This window comes from Oncorhynchus keta, chromosome 5 (assembly GCF_023373465.1).
Source record: "Oncorhynchus keta strain PuntledgeMale-10-30-2019 chromosome 5, Oket_V2, whole genome shotgun sequence".
NCBI lineage: Eukaryota > Metazoa > Chordata > Actinopteri > Salmoniformes > Salmonidae > Oncorhynchus > Oncorhynchus keta.
In genome coordinates, this window is record NC_068425.1 from 28,084,334 (window position 1) to 28,109,941 (window position 25,608).

The following is a 25,608-nucleotide window of genomic DNA, read 5'->3' on the forward strand; positions in this document are numbered from 1 at the left end:
CCTCCCATCCACCTCAATGTTACGTCTTCAACATTCTGAACCTCCCATCCACTTCAATGTTACGTCTTCAACATTCTGAACCTCCCATCCACCTCAATGTTACGTCTTCAACATTCTGAACCTCCCATCCACTTCAATGTTACGTCTTCAACATTCTGAACCTCCCATCCACCTCAATGTTACGTCTTCAACATTCTGAACCTCCCATCACTTCAATGTTACGTCTTCAACATTCTGAACCTCCCATCACTTCAATGTTACGTCTTCAACATTCTGAACCTCCCATCCACTTCAATGTTACGTCTTCAACATTCTGAACCTCCCATCCACCTCAATGTTACGTCTTCAACATTCTGAACCTCCCATCCACCTCAATGTTACGTCGTTTCAACATTCTGAACCTCCCATCCACTTCAATGTTACGTCTTCAACATTCTGAACCTCCCATCCACCTCAATGTTACGTCTTCAACATTCTGAACCTCCCATCCACCTCAATGTTACGTCTTCAACAATCTGAACCTCCCATCCACCTCAATGTTACGTCTTCAACATTCTGAACCTCCCATCCACTTCAATGTTACGTCTTCAACATTCTGAACCTCCCATTCACTTCAATGTTACGTCTTCAACATTCTGAACCTCCCATCCACCTCAATGTTACGTCTTCAACATTCTGAACCTCCCATCCACCTCAATGTTACGTCTTCAACATTCTGAACCTCCCATCCACCTCAATGTTACGTCTTCAACATTCTGAACCTCCCATCCACCTCAATGTTACGTCTTCAACATTCTGAACCTCCCATCCACCTCAATGTTACGTCTTCAACATTCTGAACCTCCCATCCACCTCAATGTTACGTCTTCAACATTCTGAACCTCCCATCCACTTCAATGTTACGTCTTCAACATTCTGAACCTCCCATCCACTTCAATGTTACGTCTTCAACATTCTGAACCTCCCATCCACCTCAATGTTACGTCTTCAACATTCTGAACCTCCCATCCACTTCAATGTTACGTCTTCAACATTCTGAACCTCCCATCCACCTCAATGTTACGTCTTCAACATTCTGAACCTCCCATCCACCTCAATGTTACGTCTTCAACATTCTGAACCTCCCATCCACCTCAATGTTACGTCTTCAACATTCTGAACCTCCCAACCTCAACCACCTCCCATCCCTCAATGTTACGTCTTCAACATTCTGAACCTCCCATCCACTTCAATGTTACGTCTTCAACATTCTGAACCTCCCATCCACTTCAATGTTACGTCTTCAACATTCTGAACCTCCCATCCACCTCAATGTTACGTCTTCAACATTCTAAACCTCCCATCCACCTCAATGTTACGTCTTCAACATTCAACATTCTGAACCTCCCATCCACTTCAATGTTACGTCTTCAACATTCTAAACCTCCCATCCACCTCAATGTTACGTCTTCAACATTCTGAACCTCCCATCCACTTCAATGTTACGTCTTCAACATTCTGAACCTCCCATCCACTTCAATGTTACGTCTTCAACATTCTAAACCTCCCATCCACTTCAATGTTACGTCTTCAACATTCAACCTCCCATCCACTTCAATGTTACGTCTTCAACCTGAACCTCCCCCACGTCTTCAACATTCTGAACCTCCCATCCACTTCAATGTTACGTCTTCAACATTCTGAACCTCCCATCCACTTCAATGTTACGTCTTCAACATTCTGAACCTCCCATCCACCTCAATGTTACGTCTTCAACATTCTGAACCTCCCATCCACCTCAATGTTACGTCTTCAACATTCTGAACCTCCCATCCACCTCAATGTTACGTCTTCAACATTCTGAACCTCCCATCCACTTCAATGTTACGTCTTCAACATTCTGAACCTCCCATCCAACACGTCTTCAACATTCTGAACCTCCCATCCACTTCAATGTTACGTCTTCAACATTCTGAACCTCCCATCCACTTCAATGTTACGTCTTCAACATTCTGAACCTCCCATCCACTTCAATGTTACGTCTTCAACATTCTGAACCTCCCATCCACTTCAATGTTACGTCTTCAACATTCTGAACCTCCCATCCACCTCAATGTTACGTCTTCAACATTCTGAACCTCCCATCCACTTCAATGTTACGTCTTCAACATTCTGAACCTCCCATCCACTTCAATGTTACGTCTTCAACATTCTAAACCTCCCATCCACTTCAATGTTACGTCTTCAACATTCTAAACCTCCCATCCACTTCAATGTTACGTCTTCAACATTCTAAACCTCCCATCCACTTCAATGTTACGTCTTCAACATTCTAAACCTCCCATCCATGTTACGTCTTCAACATTCTAAACCTCCCATCCACTTCACGTCTTCAACATTCTAAACCTCCCATCCACTCAATGTTACGTCTTCAACATTCTAAACCTCCCATCCACTTCAATGTTACGTCTTCAACATTCTAAACCTCCCATCCACTTCAATGTTACGTCTTCAACATTCAAAACCTCCCATCCACTTCAATGTTACATCTTCAACATTCTAAACCTCCCATCCGCTTCAATGTTACGGCTTCAACATTCTAAACCTCCCATCCACCTCAATGTTACGTCTTCAACATTCTGAACCTCCCATCCACTTCAATGGTACGTCTTCAACATTCTGAACCTCCCATCCACTTCAATGTTACATCTTCAACATTCTGAACCTCCCATCCACTTCAATGTTACGTCTTCAACATTCTGAACCTCCCATCCACCTCAATGTTACGTCTTCAACATTCTGAACCTCCCATCCACTTCAATGGTACGTCTTCAACATTCTGAACCTCCCATTCACTTCAATGTTACGTCTTCAACATTCTAAACCTCCCATCCACTTCAATGTTACGTCTTCAACATTCTGAACCTCCCATCCACCTCAATGTTACGTCTTCAACATTCTGAACCTCCCATCCACCTCAATGTTACGTCTTCAACAATCTGAACCTCCCATCCACCTCAATGTTACGTCTTCAACATTCTAAACCTCCCATCCACTTCAATGTTACGTCTTCAACATTCTAAACCTCCCATCCACTTCAATGTTACGTCTTCAACATTCTTCAATGTTACGTCTTCAACATTCTAAACCTCCCATCCACTTCAATGTTACGTCTTCAACATTCTAAACCTCCCATCCACCTCAATGTTACGTCTTCAACATTCTAAACCTCCCATCCACTTCAATGTTACGTCTTCAACATTCTAAACCTCCCATCCACTTCAATGTTACGTCTTCAACATTCTGAACCTCCCATCCACTTCAATGTTACGTCTTCAACATTCTGAACCTCCCATCCACTTCAATGTTACGTCTTCAACATTCTGAACCTCCCATCACTTCAATGTTACGTCTTCAACATTCTGAACCTCCCATCCACTTCAATGTTACGTCTTCAACATTCTAAACCTCCCATCCACTTCAATGTTACGTCTTCAACATTCTGAACCTCCCATCCACTTCAATGTTACGTCTTCAACATTCTAAACCTCCCATCCACTTCAATGTTACGTCTTCAACATTCTAAACCTCCCATCCACTTCAATGTTACGTCTTCAACATTCTGAACCTCCCATCCACTTCAATGTTACGTCTTCAACATTCTGAACCTCCCATCCACTTCAATGTTACATCTTCAACATTCTAAACCTCCCATCCACTTCAATGTTACGTCTTCAACATTCTGAACCTCCCATCCACTTCAATGTTACGTCTTCAACATTCTAAACCTCCCATCCACTTCAATGTTACGTCTTCAACATTCTAAACCTCCCATCCACTTCAATGTTACGTCTTCAACATTCTAAACCTCCCATCCACTTCAATGTTACGTCTTCAACATTCTAAACCTCCCATCCACTTCAATGTTACGTCTTCAACATTCTAAACCTCCCATCCACTTCAATGTTACGTCTTCAACATTCTGAACCTCCCATCCACTTCAATGTTACGTCTTCAACATTCTGAACCTCCCATCCACTTCAATGTTACGTCTTCAACATTCTAAACCTCCCATCCACTTCAATGTTACGTCTTCAACATTCTGAACCTCCCATCCACTTCAATGTTACGTCTTCAACATTCTAAACCTCCCATCCACTTCAATGTTACGTCTTCAACATTCTAAACCTCCCATCCACTTCAATGTTACGTCTTCAACATTCTAAACCTCCCATCCACTTCAATGTTACGTCTTCAACATTCTAAACCTCCCATCCACTTCAATGTTACATCTTCAACATTCTAAACCTCCCATCCACTTCAATGTTACGTCTTCAACATTCTAAACCTCCCATCCACTTCAATGTTACGTCTTCAACATTCTAAACCTCCCATCCACTTCAATGTTACGTCTTCAACATTCTAAACCTCCCATCCACTTCAATGTTACGTCTTCAACATTCTAAACCTCCCATCCACTTCAATGTTACGTCTTCAACATTCTGAACCTCCCATCCACTTCAATGTTACGTCTTCAACATTCTAAACCTCCCATCCACTTCAATGTTACGTCTTCAACATTCTAAACCTCCCATCCACTTCAATGTTACGTCTTCAACATTCTAAACCTCCCATCCACTTCAATGTTACGTCTTCAACATTCTGAACCTCCCATCCACTTCAATGTTACGTCTTCAACATTCTAATCCTCCCATCCACTTCAATGTTACGTCTTCAACATTCTAAACCTCCCATCCACTTCAATGTTACGTCTTCAACATTCTAAACCTCCCATCCACTTCAATGTTACGTCTTCAACATTCTAAACCTCCCATCCACTTCAATGTTACGTCTTCAACATTCTAAACAATCCCGTCTTCAACATTCTCAACCTCCCATCCACTTCAATGTTACGTCTTCAACATTCTAAACCTCCCATCCACTTCAATGTTACGTCTTCAACATTCTAAACCTCCCATCCACTTCAATGTTACGTCTTCAACATTCTAAACCTCCCATCCACTTCAATGTTACGTCTTCAACATTCTAAACCTCCCATCCACTTCAATGTTACGTCTTCAACATTCTAAACCTCCCATCCACTTCAATGTTACGTCTTCAACATTCTAAACCTCCCATCCACTTCAATGTTACGTCTTCAACATTCTAAACCTCCCATCCACTTCAATGTTACATCTTCAACATTCTAAACCTCCCATCCACTTCAATGTTGCGGCTTCAACATTCTAAACCTCCCATCCACTTCAACGTTACGTCTTCAACATTCTAAACCTGCCATCCACTTCAATGTTACGTCTTCAACATTCTAAACCTGCCATCCACTTCAATGTTACGTCTTCAACATTCTAAACCTCCCATCCACTTCAATGTTACGTCTTCAACATTCAAAACCTCCCATCCACTTCAATGTTATGTCTTCAACATTCTAAACCTCCCATCCACCTCAATGTTACATCTTCAACATTCTAAACCTCCCATCCACTTCAATGTTACGTCTTCAACATTCTAAACCTCCCATCCACTTCAATGTTACGTCTTCAACATTCTAAACCTCCCATCCACTTCAATGTTACGTCTTCAACATTCTAAACCTCCCATCCGCTTCAATGTTACGGCTTCAACATTCTAAACCTCCCATCCACTTCAATGTTACGGCTTCAACATTCTAAACCTCCCATCCACTTCAATGTTACGGCTTCAACATTCTAAACCTCCCATCCACTTCAATGTTACGTCTTCAACATTCTAAACCTCCCATCCACTTCAATGTTACGTCTTCAACATTCTAAACCTGCCATCCACTTCAATGTTACGGCTTCAACATTCTAAACCTGCCCTTGTTCAATCAGCTATGACATCACACATTTTAGCTACTGTTAGCCTTTCATGTACAGAAAATAATAGAATAGAATAACTATATTTTCCCCTTGAGGGAACTTCATTTTTTGGTAAGAGGTGGCATGTCACCTCTCCATCCATCCCTTCAAACATGTCATTATGAATTCTAATGGAATTATTGATCCGATGTTGTCTGTAGAACTGACTCATCGTTAAAACACAGAAACTGGGATTTATAATGTCAGAAACGTACTCTAGGGGGGTGTAGGGATTCAGAGAGGATGGAGTGTTCAGTTATTTAAACACTGTCACAGTCCAATAGTTGCATAGTGACACACCGCATATCTGATTGTATTGTGTGTTTGTTTGATACCAGCTTGTCTAATTTCTAATTTGCCCATGATGATTAACTGTTTTTTAGTTTTGAATGGGATACCATTTACTCATTCGTTCTCCTATTCTGTCTCTCTTTCTCCTGTTCTCTCTTCTGTTGTCCAGTTGAGTTTCATATGAGGCCTGGTTGCTACATACAGACCATCTGTGAGTGTCAGTGATGCTATGAGAGATGAGAGGTAGAGAGATGAGAGATATAGAGAGGTCAGTGACTCCTCTCTCCACTACCAGTCTTTGAGCACATTAGAGTCCCTATCTACTAAACGTTAACCATGCGCAGAAGGAGAAACAGAGGGAGGAAGAGAAGGAGAAGGATAGAGGGAAAATGTCTATACAGTGCATTCGGAAAGTATTCAGACCACTTGACTTTTGTTAGGTTACAGCCTTATTCTAAAATTGATTCAATCGTTTTTTCCCCCTCATCAATCTACACACAATACCCCATAATGACAAAGCAAAAACAAGTTTTTAGAAATTTTTGCAAATGGAAAAATTAAATGTTACATTTAGATAAGTATTCAGCCCCTTTACTCAGTACTTTGTTTATGCACCTTTGGCAGCGATTACAGACCCCAGTCATCCTGGGTATGACGCTACAAGCTTGGCACCTGCATGTGGGGTGTTTCTCCCATTTTTGTATTATTCTATATATTTTTTTATTTTACCTTTATTTAACTAGGCAAGTCAGTTAAGAACAAATTCTTATTTACAATGACGGCCTTCCCCGGCCAAACCCTACCCCGGAAATTCTTCTCTACAGATCCTCTCAAACTCTGTCAGGTTGCATGGGGAGCGTTGCTACACAGCAATTTTCAGGTCTCTCCAGAGATGTTCGATCGGGTTCAAGTCCGGATTTGGGTTGTGCACTAATTTGTTCTAACTCTCTCTCTCTCTCCCTCTACCTCTCCCCCTCAATCTCTCTCTCTCTCTCTCCCTCAATCTCTCTCTCTCTCTCTCTCTCTCTCTCTCTCTCTCTCTCTCTCTCTCTCTCTCTCTCTCTCTCTCTCTCTCTCTCCCTCTACCTCTACCTCTCCCCCTCAATCTCTCTCTCTCTCTACCTCTCTCTCAATTCAATTCAAGGGTCTCTCTCTTGCTCTCTCTCTCCCCCCCCCTCTCTCTCTCTCTTTCCCTCTGCCCCCCTCCCCCATCTCTCTCTCTCTCTCTGTGTGTGTGTGTGTGTGCTATATGAATCACACCTGGGTTCAAATACAATTTCAAATATCTCAATTACTGTCACATACATTTGAAGTAAGTATTCAGATCTCTATATTTAAAAGAGTAATTGCATGTTGTCATGTATTTGGAAATACACTTGAAAAGTGTATACTCAAATATTCAAATGCACTGATTCATTTATACTCCCATGCATTTAACCTAGGTATTTGAAAATAGTATTTCAAATAAGTTTTTGAAAATAATTTCAAATTGTAGGCTACTTATAATTATAGTAAATTATTTTAAAATACTTCCAATAGAAGTAATTGATTCAGGCAACACGATTTTAAAATACTCTAATACACCGAAAATAAGTATTTAAATAACAAGTGCTGTAATCAAATACACATGTATTTGAACACAGATCTGTGACAATGTAAAGGGATTGCCGTGAATTTGACAGTAACTTACTGGCAGCTCAGTAAAATTCCGTATTTCATATTACAGTACACATCCTGTAATATAAATACGGTATCAAAGAAAGTACTGTGTAATGACACACAGTACAATACAATAACAGTTACTGTACTACTCTACCGCAACCAGAATGAATGAATGAAGCCAGTTCGTTGAGGGGAGGGGTTTGTATTTCACAGTATCGTACTTTACAGAGGTAAAGTGTTTACACATTACAGCATATGAATGAATATTTGGTGTTTTATATTATCTGCACTTGTAGAGGCCTTAACAAAGGCATCCAAACTGTCAGTGACTACAGGGCCAAACAGACCAAAACGACATGGCAAATCTTGCTGCCACTCCAATCTGTTCCCTATACATTCTAAATGGATGGGGCACCATAACCACATAGTTGTTGAATTGGTACAACATTATCACCATCGGGTGCAACAAATATAGCCTCTTACAAGGCATGACACAAAATATGTTAATGAGCCAGAAACAACAATACCATACACCCACTAGTGGTCAAAAGGTTTTTAGCAATTCAAAGATTCGGTATGGTACTGTATTCTCTGGGGTGGAATTACAGTACATTCGAAATACAACAATTCTTTTCCCGCTGTTAAGAGAATTATGTTCTCAATGTTCACGAGAACTCTTTCCTGTTGTTAGTTTCACTGTGGTCACAAGTTGTCTGTTAACACTTCATCTTTTCCTATGTACAAACATTGTTCATCATTATACAGAGACAGGGTAGAATTCTGTTAGATATAGTACTATCATTACTTTAAACGTATACATCATTTAGTCATTATACAGAGACAGGGTAGAATTCTGTTAGATATAGTCCTATCATTACTTTAAACGTATACATCATTTAGTCATTATACAGAGACAGGGTAGAATTCTGTTAGATATAGTCCTATCATTACTTTAAACGTATACATCATTTAGTCATTATACAGAGACAGGGTAGAATTCTGTTAGATATAGTCCTATCATTACTTTAAACGTATACATCATTTAGTCATTATACAGAGACAGGGTAGAATTCTGTTAGATATAGTCCTATCATTACTTTAAACGTATACATCATTTAGTCATTATACAGAGACAGGGTAGAATTCTGTTAGATATAGTCCTATCATTACTTTAAACGTATACATCATTTAGTCATTATACAGAGACAGGGTAGAATTCTGTTAGATATAGTCCTATCATTACTTTAAACGTATACATCATTTAGTCATTATACAGAGACAGGGTAGAATTCTGTTAGATATAGTCCTATCATTACTTTAAACGTATACATCATTTATTCATTATACAGAGACAGGGTAGAATTCTGTTAGATATAGTCCTATCATTACTTTAAACGTATACATCATTTAGTCATTATACAGAGACAGGGTAGAATTCTGTTAGATATAGTGCTATCATTACTTTAAACGTATACATCATTTAGTCATTATACAGAGACAGGGTAGAATTCTGTTAGATATAGTCCTATCATTACTTTAAACGTATACATCATTTAGTCATTATACAGAGACAGGGTAGAATTCTGTTAGATATAGTGCTATCATTACTTTAAACGTATACATCATTTAGTCATTATACAGAGACAGGGTAGAATTCTGTTAGATATAGTCCTATCATTACTTTAAACGTATACATCATTTAGTCATTATACAGAGACAGGGTAGAATTCTGTTAGATATAGTCCTATCATTACTTTAAACGTATACATCATTTAGTCATTATACAGAGACAGGGTAGAATTCTGTTAGATATAGTCCTATCATTACTTTAAACGTATACATCATTTAGTCATTATACAGAGACAGGGTAGAATTCTGTTAGATATAGTCCTATCATTACTTTAAACGTATACATCATTTAGTCATTATACAGAGACAGGGTAGAATTCTGTTAGATATAGTCCTATCATTACTTTAAACGTATACATCATTTAGTCATTATACAGAGACAGGGTAGAATTCTGTTAGATATAGTCCTATCATTACTTTAAACGTATACATCATTTAGTCATTATACAGAGACAGGGTAGAATTCTGTTAGATATAGTGCTATAATTACTTTAAACGTATACATCATTTAGTCATTATACAGAGACAGGGTAGAATTATGTTAGATATAGTCCTATCATTACTTTAAACGTATACATCATTTAGTCATTATACAGAGACAGGGTAGAATTCTGTTAGATATAGTCCTATCATTACTTTAAACGTATACATCATTTAGTCATTATACAGAGACAGGGTAGAATTCTGTTAGATATAGTCCTATCATTACTTTAAACGTATACATCATTTAGTCATTATACAGAGACAGGGTAGAATTCTGTTAGATATAGTCCTATCATTACTTTAAACGTATACATCATTTAGTCATTATACAGAGACAGGGTAGAATTCTGTTAGATATAGTCCTATCATTACTTTAAACGTATACATCATTTAGTGATTATACAGAGACAGGGTAGAATTCTGTTAGTTATAGTCCTATCATTACTTTAAACGTATACATCATTTAGTCATTATACATCAAATTCATGACACCCGCCCCCCAAACATGTCCCACAATGCACCATCTGTTATAGTATGTAAATTATGTCACAGTAGAAACACAGGAGCGCTGCAGTCAGACAGCCTCTATCTCTCTCTATCTACCCCTCTCTCTCTCATGCATACATGCACACACACGCAGAGAGTAAAGGAGGCCTGATATGTCAGGAAGCAGAATAGGGGTATGTAGTGGTTGAATGTACGTGATGGGTGGAGCGAGGGGAATTAGTAAAGAGAGGGAGAGAGTAGAGATGGAAGGGTCATGGGGTAAGAGGTGAAATGGTGAGGCGGAGGACTGTGAAAGGGGAGGAGAGGGCAACTTCCAAAGCTGTGAATTTAAAAAAAGAGGGAGAGGGCGATTGAGAACATGGATCAGGCAAACAGGATAAAAAGGTTGACTTATCCGAGAGAGAGAGAAAGGGAAATAGTGAGACAGACAGATAGAGAGAGAGAAAGGGAAATAGTGAGACCGACAGATAGAGAGAGAGAGAAAGGGAAATAGTGAGACAGACAGATAGAGAGAGAGAAAGGGAAATAGTGAGACAGACAGATAGAGAGAGAGAGAAAGGGAAATAGTGAGACAGACAGATAGAGAGAGAAAGGGAAATAGTGAGACCGACAGATAGAGAGAGAGAGAAAGGGAAATAGTGAGACCGACAGATAGAGAGAGAAAGGGAAATAGTGAGACCGACAGATAGAGAGAGAGAGAAAGGGAAATAGTGAGACAGACAGACAGACAGACAGAGAGAGAGAGAAAGGGAAATAGTGAGACCGACAGATAGAGAGAGAGAGAAAGGGAAATAGTGAGACCGACAGATAGAGAGAGAGAAAGGGAAATAGTGAGACAGACAGATAGAGAGAGAGAGAAAGGGAAATAGTGAGACCGACAGATAGAGAGAGAAAGGGAAATAGTGAGACCGACAGATAGAGAGAGAGAAAGGGAAATAGTGAGACCGACAGATAGAGAGAGAGAGAAAGGGAAATAGTGAGACAGACATATAGAGAGAGAGAGAAAGGGAAATAGTGAGACCGACAGATAGAGAGAGAGAAAGGGAAATAGTGAGACAGACAGATAGAGAGAGAGAGAAAGGGAAATAGTGAGACCGACAGATAGAGAGAGAGAAAGGGAAATAGTGAGACAGACAGATAGAGAGAGAGAAAGGAAATAATGAGACAGACAGATAGAGAGAGAGAAAGGGAAATAATGAGACAGACAGATAGAGAGAGAGAGAAAGGAAATAGTGAGAGAGACAGATAGAGAGAGAGAAAGGGAAATAGTGAGACAGACAGACAGATAGAGAGAAAGGGAAATAGTGAGACAGACAGACAGAGAGAGAGAAAGGGAAATAGTGAGACAGACAGACAGATAGAGAGAGAAAGGGAAATAATGAGACAGACAGACAGAGAGAGAGAAAGGGAAATAATGAGACCGACAGATAGAGAGAGAGAAAGGGAAATAATGAGACAGACAGATAGAGAGAGAGAGAAAGGGAAATAATGAGACAGACAGATAGAGAGAGAGAAAGGGAAATAATGAGACAGACAGATAGAGAGAGAGAAAGGGAAATAGTGAGACAGACAGATAGAGAGAGAGAGAAAGGGAAATAATGAGACAGACAGATAGAGAGAGAGAAAGGGAAATAGTGAGACAGACAGATAGAGAGAGAGAGAAAGGGAAATAGTGAGACAGACAGATAGAGAGAGAGAGAAAGGGAAATAGTGAGACAGACAGATAGAGAGAGAGACAGAATGACAGAGAGACAGATGCAGCCACAGCAAGTGAGATTGTGCAAATGAGGTAGAGGCCAGAAAAACACAAAATAACACAATTCACAGAGTAAAAAAATAGAACAAAAACACAAACAGTTGGAAATATATTGTGGTAGTTCTCACCATCTGTTAAATATTCTGCATGACAACAGGCCTGGGGAGATCAACCCCATTCATAGTACTTGTCTTTGGTACAGTGTGGGCCTTTAGAGTATGGTTCAGTGGGTATGTTCTAATACACATGCTTTGTTTGTATGTAATAAACAATGTGTCTGAGTGGTAGCTATATTTTCAAGCATGTGGATTGTTGGTATATTTTCAATGCACTAGTTTTTCTCTCTCATCTTATGTTCCCTCCATTCTTTCCCCTTCACCATCTTTGTCTCTCTGCCACATCCCTCCCTCCCCTCCCTCCCTCCCTCCCTCCCTCCCTCCCTCCCTCCCTCCCTCCCTCCCTCCCTCCCTCCCTCCCTCCCTCCCTCCCTCCCTCCCCCCTCCCTCCCCTCTGTTCTTTGTAGTGTAGATCCTGTTGTCAGGTCTCTAATGAAGTAGCAACCTTGCTGTAATTAGGGACGTCTTGGGCTGCTTAGACAAGTGGGAAAACAGTCATCCACTCTGTGTGTGTGTGACTTATTTTGATTTAACTTGGCAAGTCAGTTAAGAACAAACTCTTATTTACAATGACGTCCTACCCCGGCCAAACCATGGGCGACGCTGGGCCAATTGTGCGTTGCCCTATGGGACTCCCAATCACGGCCGGTTGTGATACAGCCTGGAACCGAACAAGAGTCTGTAGTGATGCCTCTAGCACTGAGATGAGGTGCCTTAGACCGCTGCGCCACTCGGGAGTGTGTGCATATACTGTATGCATTTTGTGTGCCTGGGTTTATGTGTTGCAGCGTCAGTGTTTGTCCTAGTCTGCAGCCCTGACCCGTGTGTGTGTGTGTGTGTGTGTGTGTGTGTGTGTGTGTGTGTGTGTGTGTGTGTGTGTGTGTGTGTGTGTGTGTGTGTGTGTGTGTGTGTGTGTGTGTGTGTGTGTGTGTGTGTGACAGAGAATATACCCAGCCCCCACACACACACACACACACACACACACACACACACACGGGTCAGGGCTGCAGTCATGGTGTCTTGTAAGACCCTCTCCCCTACTGCCATCCCTGCAGTACTCTGTCATCCCTCCCTCCCACGCAGACCAACACATGCCACACAGCAGAGGACATATCAACACACATCACACAGCAGAGGATGGACGACAGAACAGGGGGAGGATGAAAGGAGAGAGACGAGGCCCTGAATGTATAAAGAGAGAGGAAAAAGATACGTAGGCTGAGAAGACAGGAAAATAGAGAGAAAGGATAAGAGAACATAGAACATGGCAAGAGATAAAGAGAGTGAGAGAGAGGGAGGACAGAGAAAGAGGAGAGAGAGGGAGGAAGGAAAGAGAGAGAGGGAGGAAGGAAAGAGAGAGAGGAGAGAGGGAGGAAGGAAAGAGAGAGAGGAGAGGGAGGACAGAGAGAGGAGAGAGAGGGAGGACAGAGAGAGGAGAGAGGGAGGAAGGAAAGAGAGAGAGGGAGGATGGAAAGAGAGAGAGGAGAGAGGGAGGACAGAGAGAGGAGAGAGGGAGGACAGAGAGAGGAGAGAGGGAGGAAGGAAAGAGAGAGAGGAGAGAGGGAGGACAGAGAGAGAGGAGAGAGGGAGGAAGGAAAGAGAGAGAGGGAGGAAGGAAAGAGAGAGAGGAGAGAGGGAGGACAGAGAGAGGAGAGAGGGAGGACAGAGAGAGGAGAGAGGGAGGAAGGAAAGAGAGAGAGGAGAGAGGGAGGACAGAGAGGGAGGACAGAGAGAGGAGAGAGGGAGGAGAGAGGGAGACACAGAGAGAGGAGAGAGAGGAGAGAGGGAGGACAGAGAGAGGAGAGAGGGAGGACAGAGAGAGGGAGGAAGGAAAGAGAGAGAGGAGAGAGGGAGGACAGAGAGAGGAGAGAGGGAGACACAGAGAGACAGAGAGCATAGTGAGCTATCTTGTGTTAGACTTGTACAGTAGTACACAGAGCTAACCCACACAGGCAGGCAGACATCCCCAGCAGCTCACAGCAAAGAGAGGAACAGAGAGGAGCTCTCACACTGAGAATCATCCATGAGGAAATAGAGAGAGAGGGACACAGAGAGACAGAGAACATTAGTCCTGACATTTGAAAACTACATCTACGTTCTCTTCTAAAATAATTCAAGGAACAATGTGTGAAAATGTGTACGGATGTGTTTGATTGTCTGATTGCATCATCGGTGTGTTTGTGCGTGTGCGTGTGTGTGTGTGTGTGTTTGTGCGTGTGTGTGTGTGTGTGTGTGTTTGTGCGTGTGTGTGTGTGTGTGTGTGTTTGTGTGTTTGCATGCCAAGAGTGCGAGGTTGTATCAGGGATGGGCAACTCCTGTCCTTGGGGGCCTGATTGGTGTCACACCTTTACAAAGCCACAGCGGACACACCTGACTCCAATAATCAACTAAGTTCAGTTTAGAATGCAATTAGTTGAATCAGCTGTTTGCTAGGGATGGGGGGAAGTGTGACCCCACTACGGTCCACAAGGACTGGACCTGCCCATCCCTGGGTTAGATGGAGCGAGACAACGATATGGAAGGGACTAGAGATAGAGTGGGAGAAGAGGAGAGAGAGATATTCACTTATATATTCACTTTATATATTATCTACCTCACTTGCTTTGGCAATGTTAACACGTTTCCCATGCCAATAAAGCCCTTGAATTGAATTGAATTGAAAGAATTGAGCTCCCTTCTACTGTAGTATGAAGCGAGCCGTGACGTTACGTAAACTGACCTATCTTTCCTGTAATCAGATCAGCCGCTGGCAAAATAATCCTGAAACAACTGCAAAACAACACAGAATTCAGCCAGCCAAAGAAGAGAACCAGACAGAGAGAACAATCCCCCACATTAAATCTGTGCATTAAAATGTGCCAGGATCACAGAGCACTGCAGTTCCCTGAGCCGCGCGCGCGTGTGGTGGGGATTAATGTACAGTTTTTGTCTGTGAGTGTGTGTGTGTGTGTGCGTTGTTCTGTGTGTATGTACTTAACTTGCATGTTTGTGTGTGTGAGAATGTGTGTGGAGCAGAGCTTGATTCTGTTCAAATGACCACGTTCAAGTGCATCCCTCACTCTCTCGCCATATACTCCATCCATCGGCCCCTCCTACATCCCTCGCTCTCTCGACATCCCCTCCATCCGTCGGCCCCGCCCACATCCCTCACTCTCTCGCCATATACTCCATCCATCGGCCCCTCCTACATCCCTCGCTCTCTCGCCATCCCCTCCATCCGTCGGCCCCTCCCACATCCCTCACTCTCTCGCCATATACTCCATCCATCGGCCCCTCCTACATCCCTCGCTCTCTCGCCATCCCCTCCATCCGTCGGCCCCTCCCACATCCCTCGCTCTATCGTCATATACTCCATCCATCGGCCCCTCCTACATCCCTCGCTCTCCCGCCATACCCTCCATCAGTCGGCCCCGCCCACATCCCTCTCTTTTCCCCCATTTTCCATACATTCAGTCCTACACAGTGTTCCAGAACATTCTGAGAGCACTGATTTCCCACATTTATTTTGAATTGAGAGTCAAGGTTTCCAGAAGTATCATGTCCTTAACATCAAATGTAATATTCTCCTAGAAAATGATACATTCAGGTTGTGCTAGCAATAAAATTATCATGTCTTCAACATTAAATGTAATATTCAGCGAGGAAACAATCATTTCTACATAAAGTGTGTGTTAGCTAAAGTGTCATGTCCTCAACTTCAAATTAATTATTGAGGGGGAAATAAAATATGAAATAAAAAAAGACCTATGGCAACCCCTCAACATCAAATAGGAACATTATCATTTTTGCAGAACGTTACACAAGCTCATTTTCCAATTGCTGTGTGCATTTGTGTATGTGCTTGCATGTGTGTGTGTGTGTGTGTGTGTGCATGTGTGTGTGTGTGTGTGTGTGCATGTGCATGTGTGTAAGTGTGCGCTCTTGCACTGGAGTTCCTGAAAATGTGTGTGTCTGAAATGGCCCAGGGAACTGTGATTCTCAGGGTGTGTTTGTTCCTGCTCTTTCTGTGTTAGTAGATAGATGTCCTGTATTGACTGTTAATATCAGTGGTCTGGTAGACACCAGGGTGTTTGTAGATGGATGTCCTGTATTGACTGTTAATATCAGTGGTCTGGTAGACACCAGGGTGTTTGTAGATGGATGTCCTGTATTGACTGTTAATATCAGTGGTCTGGTAGACACCAGGGTGTTTGTTGATAGATGTCCTGTATTGACTGTTAATATCAGTGGTCTGGTAGACACCAGGGTGTTTGTAGATGGATGTCCTGTATTGACTGTTAATATCAGTGGTCTGGTAGACACCAGGGTGTTTGTAGATAGATGTCCTGTATTGACTGTTAATATCAGTGGTCTGGTAGACACCAGGGTGTTTGTAGATAGATGTCCTGTATTGACTGTTAATATCAGTGGTCTGGTAGACACCAGGGTGTTTGTAGATAGATGTCCTGTATTGACTGTTAATATCAGTGGTCTGGTAGACACCAGGGTGTTAGTAGATAGATGTCCTGTATTGACTGTTAATATCAGTGGTCTGGTAGACACCAGGGTGTTTGTAGATGGATGTCCTGTATTGACTGTTAATATCAGTGGTCTGGTAGACACCAGGGTGTTTGTAGATAGATGTCCTGTATTGACTGTTAATATCAGTGGTCTGGTAGACACCAGGGTGTTTGTAGATATATGTCCTGTATTGACTGTATGTCCTGTATTGACTGTTAATATCAGTGGTCTGGTAGACACCAGGGTGTTTGTAGATGGATGTCCTGTATTGACTGTTAATATCAGTGGTCTGGTAGACACCAGGGTGTTTGTAGATAGATGTCCTGTATTGACTGTTAATATCAGTGGTCTGTAGACACCAGGGTGTTAGTAGATAGATGTCCTGTATTGACTGTTAATATCAGTGGTCTGGTAGACACCAGGGTGTTTGTAGATAGATGTCCTGTATTGACTGTTAATATCAGTGGTCTGGTAGACACCAGGGTGTTAGTAGATAGATGTCCTGTATTGACTGTTAATATCAGTGGTCTGGTAGACACCAGGGTGTTAGTAGATAGATGTCCTGTATTGACTGTTAATATCAGTGGTCTGGTAGACACCAGGGTGTTTGTAGATAGATGTCCTGTATTGACTGTTAATATCAGTGGTCTGGTAGACACCAGGGTGTTAGTAGATAGATGTCCTGTATTGACTGTTAATATCAGTGGTCTGGTAGACACCAGGGTGTTTGTAGATAGATGTCCTGTATTGACTGTTAATATCAGTGGTCTGGTAGACACCAGGGTGTTTGTAGATAGATGTCCTGTATTGACTGTTAATATCAGTGGTCTGGTAGACACCAGGGTGTTTGTAGATAGATGTCCTGTATTGACTGTTAATATCAGTGGTCTGGTAGACACCAGGGTGTTTGTAGATAGATGTCCTGTATTGACTGTTAATATCAGTGGTCTGGTAGACACCAGGGTGTTTGTAGATGGATGTCCTGTATTGACTGTTAATATCAGTGGTCTGGTAGACACCAGGGTGTTAGTAGATAGATGTCCTGTATTGACTGTTAATATCAGTGGTCTGGTAGACACCAGGGTGTTTGTAGATAGATGTCCTGTATTGACTGTTAATATCAGTGGTCTGGTAGACACCAGGGTGTTTGTAGATAGATGTCCTGTATTGACTGTTAATATCAGTGGTCTGGTAGACACCAGGGTGTTTGTAGATAGATGTCCTGTATTGACTGTTAATATCAGTGGTCTGGTAGACACCAGGGTGTTTGTAGATAGATGTCCTGTATTGACTGTTAATATAGACACCAGATAGGTCCTGTATTGACTGTTAATATCAGTGGTCCAGGGTGTTTGTAGATAGATGTCCTGTATTGACTGTTAATATCAGTGGTCTGGTAGACACCAGGGTGTTTGTAGATAGATGTCCTGTATTGACTGTTAATATCAGTGGTCTGGTAGACACCAGGGTGTTAGTAGATAGATGTCCTGTATTGACTGTTAATATCAGTGGTCTGGTAGACACCAGGGTGTTTGTAGATGGATGTCCTGTATTGACTGTTAATATCAGTGGTCTGGTAGACACCAGGGTGTTAGTAGATAGATGTCCTGTATTGACTGTTAATATCAGTGGTCTGGTAGACACCAGGGTGTTAGTAGATAGATGTCCTGTATTGACTGTTAATATCAGTGGTCTGGTAGACACCAGGGTGTTTGTAGATATATGTCCTGTATTGAGATCAGATGTCCACCAGGGTGTTTGTAGATGGATGTCCTGTATTGACTGTTAATATCAGTGGTCTGGTAGACACCAGGGTGTTTGTAGATAGATGTCCTGTATTGACTGTTAATATCAGTGGTCTGGTAGACACCAGGGTGTTAGTAGATAGATGTCCTGTATTGACTGTCAGTGGTCTGGTAGACACCAGGGTGTTTGTTGATAGATGTCCTGTATTGACTGTTAATATCAGTGGTCTGGTAGACACCAGGGTGTTAGTAGATAGATGTCCTGTATTGACTGTTAATATCAGTGGTCTGGTAGACACCAGGGTGTTAGTAGATAGATGTCCTGTATTGACTGTTAATATCAGTGGTCTGGTAGACACCAGGGTGTTTGTAGATAGATGTCCTGTATTGACTGTTAATATCAGTGGTCTGGTAGACACCAGGGTGTTAGTAGATAGATGTCCTGTATTGACTGTTAATATCAGTGGTCTGGTAGACACCAGGGTGTTTGTAGATAGATGTCCTGTATTGACTGTTAATATCAGTGGTCTGGTAGACACCAGGGTGTTTGTAGATAGATGTCCTGTATTGACTGTTAATATCAGTGGTCTGGTAGACACCAGGGTGTTTGTAGATAGATGTCCTGTATTGACTGTTAATATCAGTGGTCTGGTAGACACCAGGGTGTTTGTAGATAGATGTCCTGTATTGACTGTTAATATCAGTGGTCTGGTAGACACCAGGGTGTTTGTAGATGGATGTCCTGTATTGACTGTTAATATCAGTGGTCTGGTAGACACCAGGGTGTTGTAGATAGATGTCCTGTATTGACTGTTAATATCAGTGGTCTGGTAGACACCAGGGTGTTTGTAGATAGATGTCCTGTATTGACTGTTAATATCAGTGGTCTGGTAGACACCAGGGTGTTTGTAGATAGATGTCCTGTATTGACTGTTAATATCAGTGGTCTGGTAGACACCAGGGTGTTTGTAGATAGATGTCCTGTATTGACTGTTAATATCAGTGGTCTGGTAGACACCAGGGTGTTTGTAGATAGATGTCCTGTATTGACTGTTAATATCAGTGGTCTGGTAGACACCAGGGTGTTTGTAGATAGATGTCCTGTATTGACTGTTAATATCAGTGTAGACACCAGGGTGTTTGTAGATAGATGTCCTGTATTGACTGTTAATATCAGTGGTCTGGTAGACACCAGGGTGTTTGTAGATAGATGTCCTGTATTGACTGTTAATATCAGTGGTCTGGTAGACACCAGGGTGTTTGTAGATAGATGTCCTGTATTGACTGTTAATATCAGTGGTCTGGTAGACACCAGGGTGTTTGTAGATGGATGTCCTGTATTGACTGTTAATATCAGTGGTCTGGTAGACACCAGGGTGTTTGTAGATAGATGTCCTGTATTGACTGTTAATATCAGTGGTCTGGTAGACACCAGGGTGTTTGTAGATAGATGTCCTGTATTGACTGTTAATATCAGTGGTCTGGTAGACACCAGGGTGTTTGTAGATAGATGTCCTGTATTGACTGTTAATATCAGTGGTCTGGTAGACACCAGGGTGTTTGTAGATAGATGTCCTGTATTGACTGTTAATATCAGTGGTCTGGTAGACACCAGGGTGTTTGTAGATGGATGTCCTGTATTGACTGTTAATATCAGTGGTCTGGTAGACACCAGGGTGTTTGTTGATAGACTGACATTTGGACCACTGTTGTGTATCTATGATTCGGTATGATTTGACTTGGATGGAGGACAGGCACTGTGATGATTATTTGAGTTGCATCTATTTGGATAGGAGACTGTGGCAACGGGCACAGCAGTACTTGTGGAATGGATGGCAGACGTACGGTTGGGCTGGAATAAAATACACTTTTTGGAGCTGTGGCCAATCTAAAGATCCTTGTGACCTGCCTGATATCGTTTCTAACCAGAGCCCAGGCATTAGCCAACAGCGGCCCATTCATCACTTTGAATATCACTACAAAATGACCTATTGCTTCCTCCAATGAGACTTCTTCCAAGAGTACAACACTGGGGACCGTGTTATGCAATTTGGACCTTTTGGCATAATTACTGAGGAGTTAGCCTAACAGAACAGGCCCATGGTTGTGATTCCAAATCCCAGTTGGGCTACCCTCCACCTTTGCGGCAGCACAGCCCTATTCTACTTTCACTGTCTTTAATGGGACATCCCACTCCTGGATTAAAATGCTCAATGGCCCCTCAATGTTACCAGACGTAGACCTATTCTAGTCTCTCCTGTCTCGATATGGGACGCCCCACATAGAGGAGTGACTGATGATGAAAGTGGAGCATGTTAACTATAAGAGGAACAGGAGGCCGTCTGAGACCTAGCCTCAACGTTATTTTAGACCTGGGAAGCGTGTCAGGGTTACTGTCTAGGAGGAGAGCAACAGGGTTATCTGCTCTATAGCTACAGTGTGCGCCATATGGAATCCGCTGGAAGTTTAATGACCATATATGGTATGTTTTCTTATACTGAATTACAGACTGTAGCTCCATGGTGTACAGTGTATTCGGAAAGTATTCAGACCCCTTGACTTTTTCCACATTTTGCCACACATTTTGCTAAGACTCTTCCTAGAGCTGGCTGCTCAGCAAAACTGAGCAATCGGGTGAGAAGGGCCTTGGTCAGGGATGTGACCAAGAACCCGATGGTCACTCTGACAGAGCTCCAGAGTTTCTCTGTGGAGATGGGAGAACCTTCTAGAAGAACAACCATCTCTGCAGCACTCTACCAATCAGGCCTCTATGGTAGATTGGCCAGATGGAAGTCACTCCTCAGTAAAAGACACATGACAGCCCACTTGGAGTTTTCCAAAAGGCACTTAAGGACTCTCAGACAATGAAAAACAAGATTTTCTGGTCTGAATACCAAGTGTCACGTCTGGAGGAAAACTGGCACCAGCCCTACGGTGAAGCATGGTGGTGGCAGCATCACGCTGTGGGAATGTTTTTCAGCAGCAGGGACTGTGAGACTAGTAAGGATAGAGGGAAAGATGACCGGAGCAAAGTACAGAGAGATCCTTGATGAAAACTTGCTCCAGAGTGAAGTGGGAATAGCAGACTGGGATAGGGATTGGTTGAATATGTCCGTAAACACACCAGCCAGTTGGTCTGCGTATGCTCTGAGGAAGCAGCTATGGTTGCCGTCTGGGCCGGCAGCCTTGCGAGGGTTAACACGTTTAAATGTTTTACTCACGTTGGCTGAAGGAGATCCGGCAGGTTTTGGTAGCGGGCCATGTCAGTGGCACTGTATTGTCCTCAAAGCGAGCAAAGAAGTTGTTTAGTTTGTCTGGGAGCAAGACATCGATGTCCGCGACGGGGCTGGTTTTCTTTTTGTAATCCGTGATTGACTGTAGACCCTGCCACATACGTCTCGTGTTTGAGCCGTTGAATTGCGACTCTACTTTGTCTCTCTACTGACGCTTAGCTCCCGAGTGGCGCAGCAGTCCAATGCACTGCATCACAGTGCTAGAGGCATCACTACAGAGCCTGGTTAGTTTCCAGGCTGTATCACAAACAGCCGTGATTGGGAGTCCCATAGGGTGGCACACAATTGACCCAGCATCGTCTGGGTTAGGGTTTGGCTGGGGTAGGTCAACATTGTAAATTAGAATTTGTTCTTAACTGACTTGCCTAGTTAAATAAAGGTTAGTGCGGATTATATTAGTCGAACAACAGGATTTGGCTAAGTAGCTAGATAGCTAGCTAGTCAGGCTAGCTGTAGTTTAGTTAGACTAACCAGATGGGGCCTACGGGGAAGTTTACCTACCAGTACATTTATATTGCAGATAGCTAGCTAGTCAGGCTAGCTGTAGTTTAGTTAGACTAACCAGATGGGGCCTACGGGGAAGTTGACCTACCAGTACATTTATATTGCAGATAGCTAGCTAGTCAGGCTAGCTGTAGTTTAGTTAGACTAACCAGATGGGGCCTACGGGGAAGTTTACCTACCAGTACATTTATATTGCAGATAGCTAGCTAGTCAGGCTAGCTGTAGTTTAGTTAGACTAACCAGATGGGGCCTACGGGGAAGTTTACCTACCAGTACATTTATATTGCAGATAGCTAGCTAGTCAGGCTAGCTGTAGTTTAGTTAGACTAACCAGATGGGGCCTACGGGGAAGTTTACCTACCAGTACATTTATATTGCAGATAGCTAGCTAGTCAGGCTAGCTGTAGTTTAGTTAGACTAACCAGATGGGGCCTACGGGGAAGTTTACCTACCAGTACATTTATATTGCAGATAGCTAGCTAGTCAGGCTAGCTGTAGTTTAGTTAGACTAACCAGATGGGGCCAACGGGGAAGTTTACCTACCAGTACATTTATATTGCAGATAGCTAGCTAGTCAGGCTAGCTGTAGTTTAGTTAGACTAACCAGATGGGGCCTACGGGGAAGTTTACCTACCAGTACATTTATATTGTTTCCCGCTTTATAGTGTTTCCTGTGTTATGAAAAATACTCCTTTGAAAGTCTTATAATACTTACCTGTACAAGTACATACCGGGGAAGAGGAGAGCTGAATACACTCATCCATAAAGTTGATGAAGTGTAGTCTGATGGAAAGGGGAAATATTGCAGTGAGAAGTACAAAGTTACAGACTCCACAGATTCTGTTTGGGCATTATTTGAACCCTTTACACCAAGCCTGCTATATGCTCGTTGACGCCATTGCTGATTCTATTCCTAGTGTTGTTGTGTCTAAGGAGCAGATGGAGTGGAGTCTTGGCTGTGCCAGAGTTGGTTAATCTCACAATCAACAGTATCGGCATACAAATCTAGTAATACTTGCACTAGTTGTAATTCTATAATCACAGTACATTTTGTTCCATGGCTAGTTTGCCTGGTTACGGACAATGTGTTCCATTGAGTGTAATTGTGTATTCCTGCTCTAATGATAATCGAAGCAGGAACATTTCGAGCTTGCAGAGTAACACACATGGAGAAGAGGGAGGGAGATGCCCAATGCAGGGTTTTTGGATTTATTCATTAGAAAAGCTCAACACCATTAGATAAATATGTTGATATGTATATATTTTATGACAATTTGTCTTTGCATGTGTGAGTGGGTGCATGTGTGTGTGCAATGCATGCATGAATGCATCAGTGCTTGCACGTGTGAGTGACTCTGTGCAGATTGTCTGACTGCAGTACTGGCCTCTCCCTGCCTGTCTGCTCCCTATTAAAATGGTTTGTCAGCATGTGCTGCTAAATAGTCTGCCTCACAGTCTCATTAGCCAATGGGGAAGCTTCAGACGGCTGCTCTATGGCCTCTATGGGTTTATATTCCATCCAACCTTTATTGGATCCGTTTGTATTATTGAGAAAGACATTTAACATAGCACACACTGCACAAAATAAAGCAACCAATTGCTTAATCAACGTTATTATTCTGTGAGTTGAGTGGACTTCAAAAGGACAAACATTTGAGCTAATGTGTTAACAGATGGTTTACTCAACAAACTGCTCGAAGTGAGCTGAATGGAAAATGGATTATATAAATAAAAAATCCTCAGTAGTCAACATACAATACCCTATAAGGACAAAGTGAAAACAGGTTTTTTAAATGTTTGCTAATTTATAAAACATTTAAAACAGAAATACCTTATTTACATAAGTATACAGACCCTTTGCTATGAGAATTGAAATTGAGCTCAGGTGCATCCTGTTTCCATTGATTATCCTTGAGATGTTTTTACAACTTGATTGAAGTCCACCTGTGGTAAATTCAATTGATTTGACATTATTTGGAAAGACACACATCTGTCTATGTAAGGTCCCACAGTTGACAATGCATGTTAGAGCAAAAACCAAGTCATTCGGTCGAAGGAATTGTACATAGAGCTCCCAGACAGAATTGTGTCGAGGCACAGATCTAGGGAAGGGTACTAAAATATTTCTGAAGCATTAAAGGTCCCCAAGAACACAATGGCCTCGTCATTCTTAAATGGAAGAAGTTTGGAACCACCAAGACCCTTCCTAGAGCTGTCCGCCCGGCCAAACTGCGCAATCGGAAGGCCCTTGGTAAAGAACCCGATGGTCACTCTGACAGCGCTTCAGAGATGGGAGAACCTTCCAGAAGGACAACCATCTCCGCAGCACTCCACCAGTCAGGCCTTTATGGTAGAGTGGCCAGACAGAAGCCACTCCTCAGTAAAGTGGCACATGACAGCCCACGTGGAGTTTGCCAAAAGCCACCTAAAGACTCTCAGACCATGAGAAACAAGATTCTCTAGTCTGATGAAACCAAGGTTGAACTCTTTGGCCTGAATGCCAAGCGTCACGTCTGGAGACAACCTGGTATTATCCCTACGGTGAATTATGGTGGTGGCAGCATCATGCTGTGGGGATGTTTTTTTTTTTTGGGGGGGGGGGGTGACTATTCAGGTTTGAGGCAAAGATTAACGGAGCGAAGTACAGAGAGATTCTTGTTGAAAACCTGCCCCAGAGCGCTCAAGACCTCAGTCTGGGGGCGAAGGTTCACCTTCCAACAGGACAATGACACACACAGCCAAGAATAAGAAGAAGTGGCTTTGGGACAAGTCTCTGAATGTCCTTGAGTGCCCCAACAAGAGCTCGGACTTGAACCCGATCGAACATCTCAGGAGAGACCTGAAAATAGCTGTGCAGCAACGCTCCCCATCCAACCTGAAGAACTTGAGAGGATCTTCAGATAAGAATGGGAGAAGCTTGTAGCGTCATTCCCAAGAAGACTCGAGGCTGTAATCTCTTCCAAAGGTGCTACAACAAAGTGCTGAGTAAAGGGTCTGAATACTTATGTACATTTAATATTTCAGTAGTTAATTTTTTTAATAAATTTACAAAAATGCATATAAACCTGTTTTTGCTTTGTCATCATGGGGTATTGTGTGTAGATTGATGAGGGGAAAAAACGATTTAATACATTTTTGAATAATGTAATGTAACAAAATTCAAGGGGTCTGGATACTTTCCGAATGCGCTGCACCATTGTGTTTTACTCTGGAGAGTCCTAGCGTAAGCTAACAGGATATTTTACA

The 25,608-nt window shown here is 42.4% G+C and overlaps 1 protein-coding gene and 1 long non-coding RNA gene across 3 annotated transcripts in view; one reads left to right on the top strand and one right to left on the bottom strand.

Annotated features, from left to right (window-relative positions):
- The window catches only part of LOC118379456 (protein phosphatase 1 regulatory subunit 29), a 267,189-nt gene that overhangs the window by 102,310 nt on the left and 139,271 nt on the right, over nt 1–25,608 (top strand).
- LOC127930104 (uncharacterized) lies at nt 3,552–5,476 on the bottom strand. 2 transcript variants are annotated; one of them, XR_008136781.1, is made up of 3 exons: nt 5,272–5,476; nt 4,608–4,727; nt 3,552–3,687 (listed from the first exon to the last, which is right to left on the bottom strand). It is a non-coding gene; the product is annotated as an uncharacterized LOC127930104 (long non-coding RNA). The 2 variants fall into 2 exon arrangements; XR_008136782.1 differs by lacking the exon at nt 3,552–3,687 and adding an exon at nt 4,134–4,287.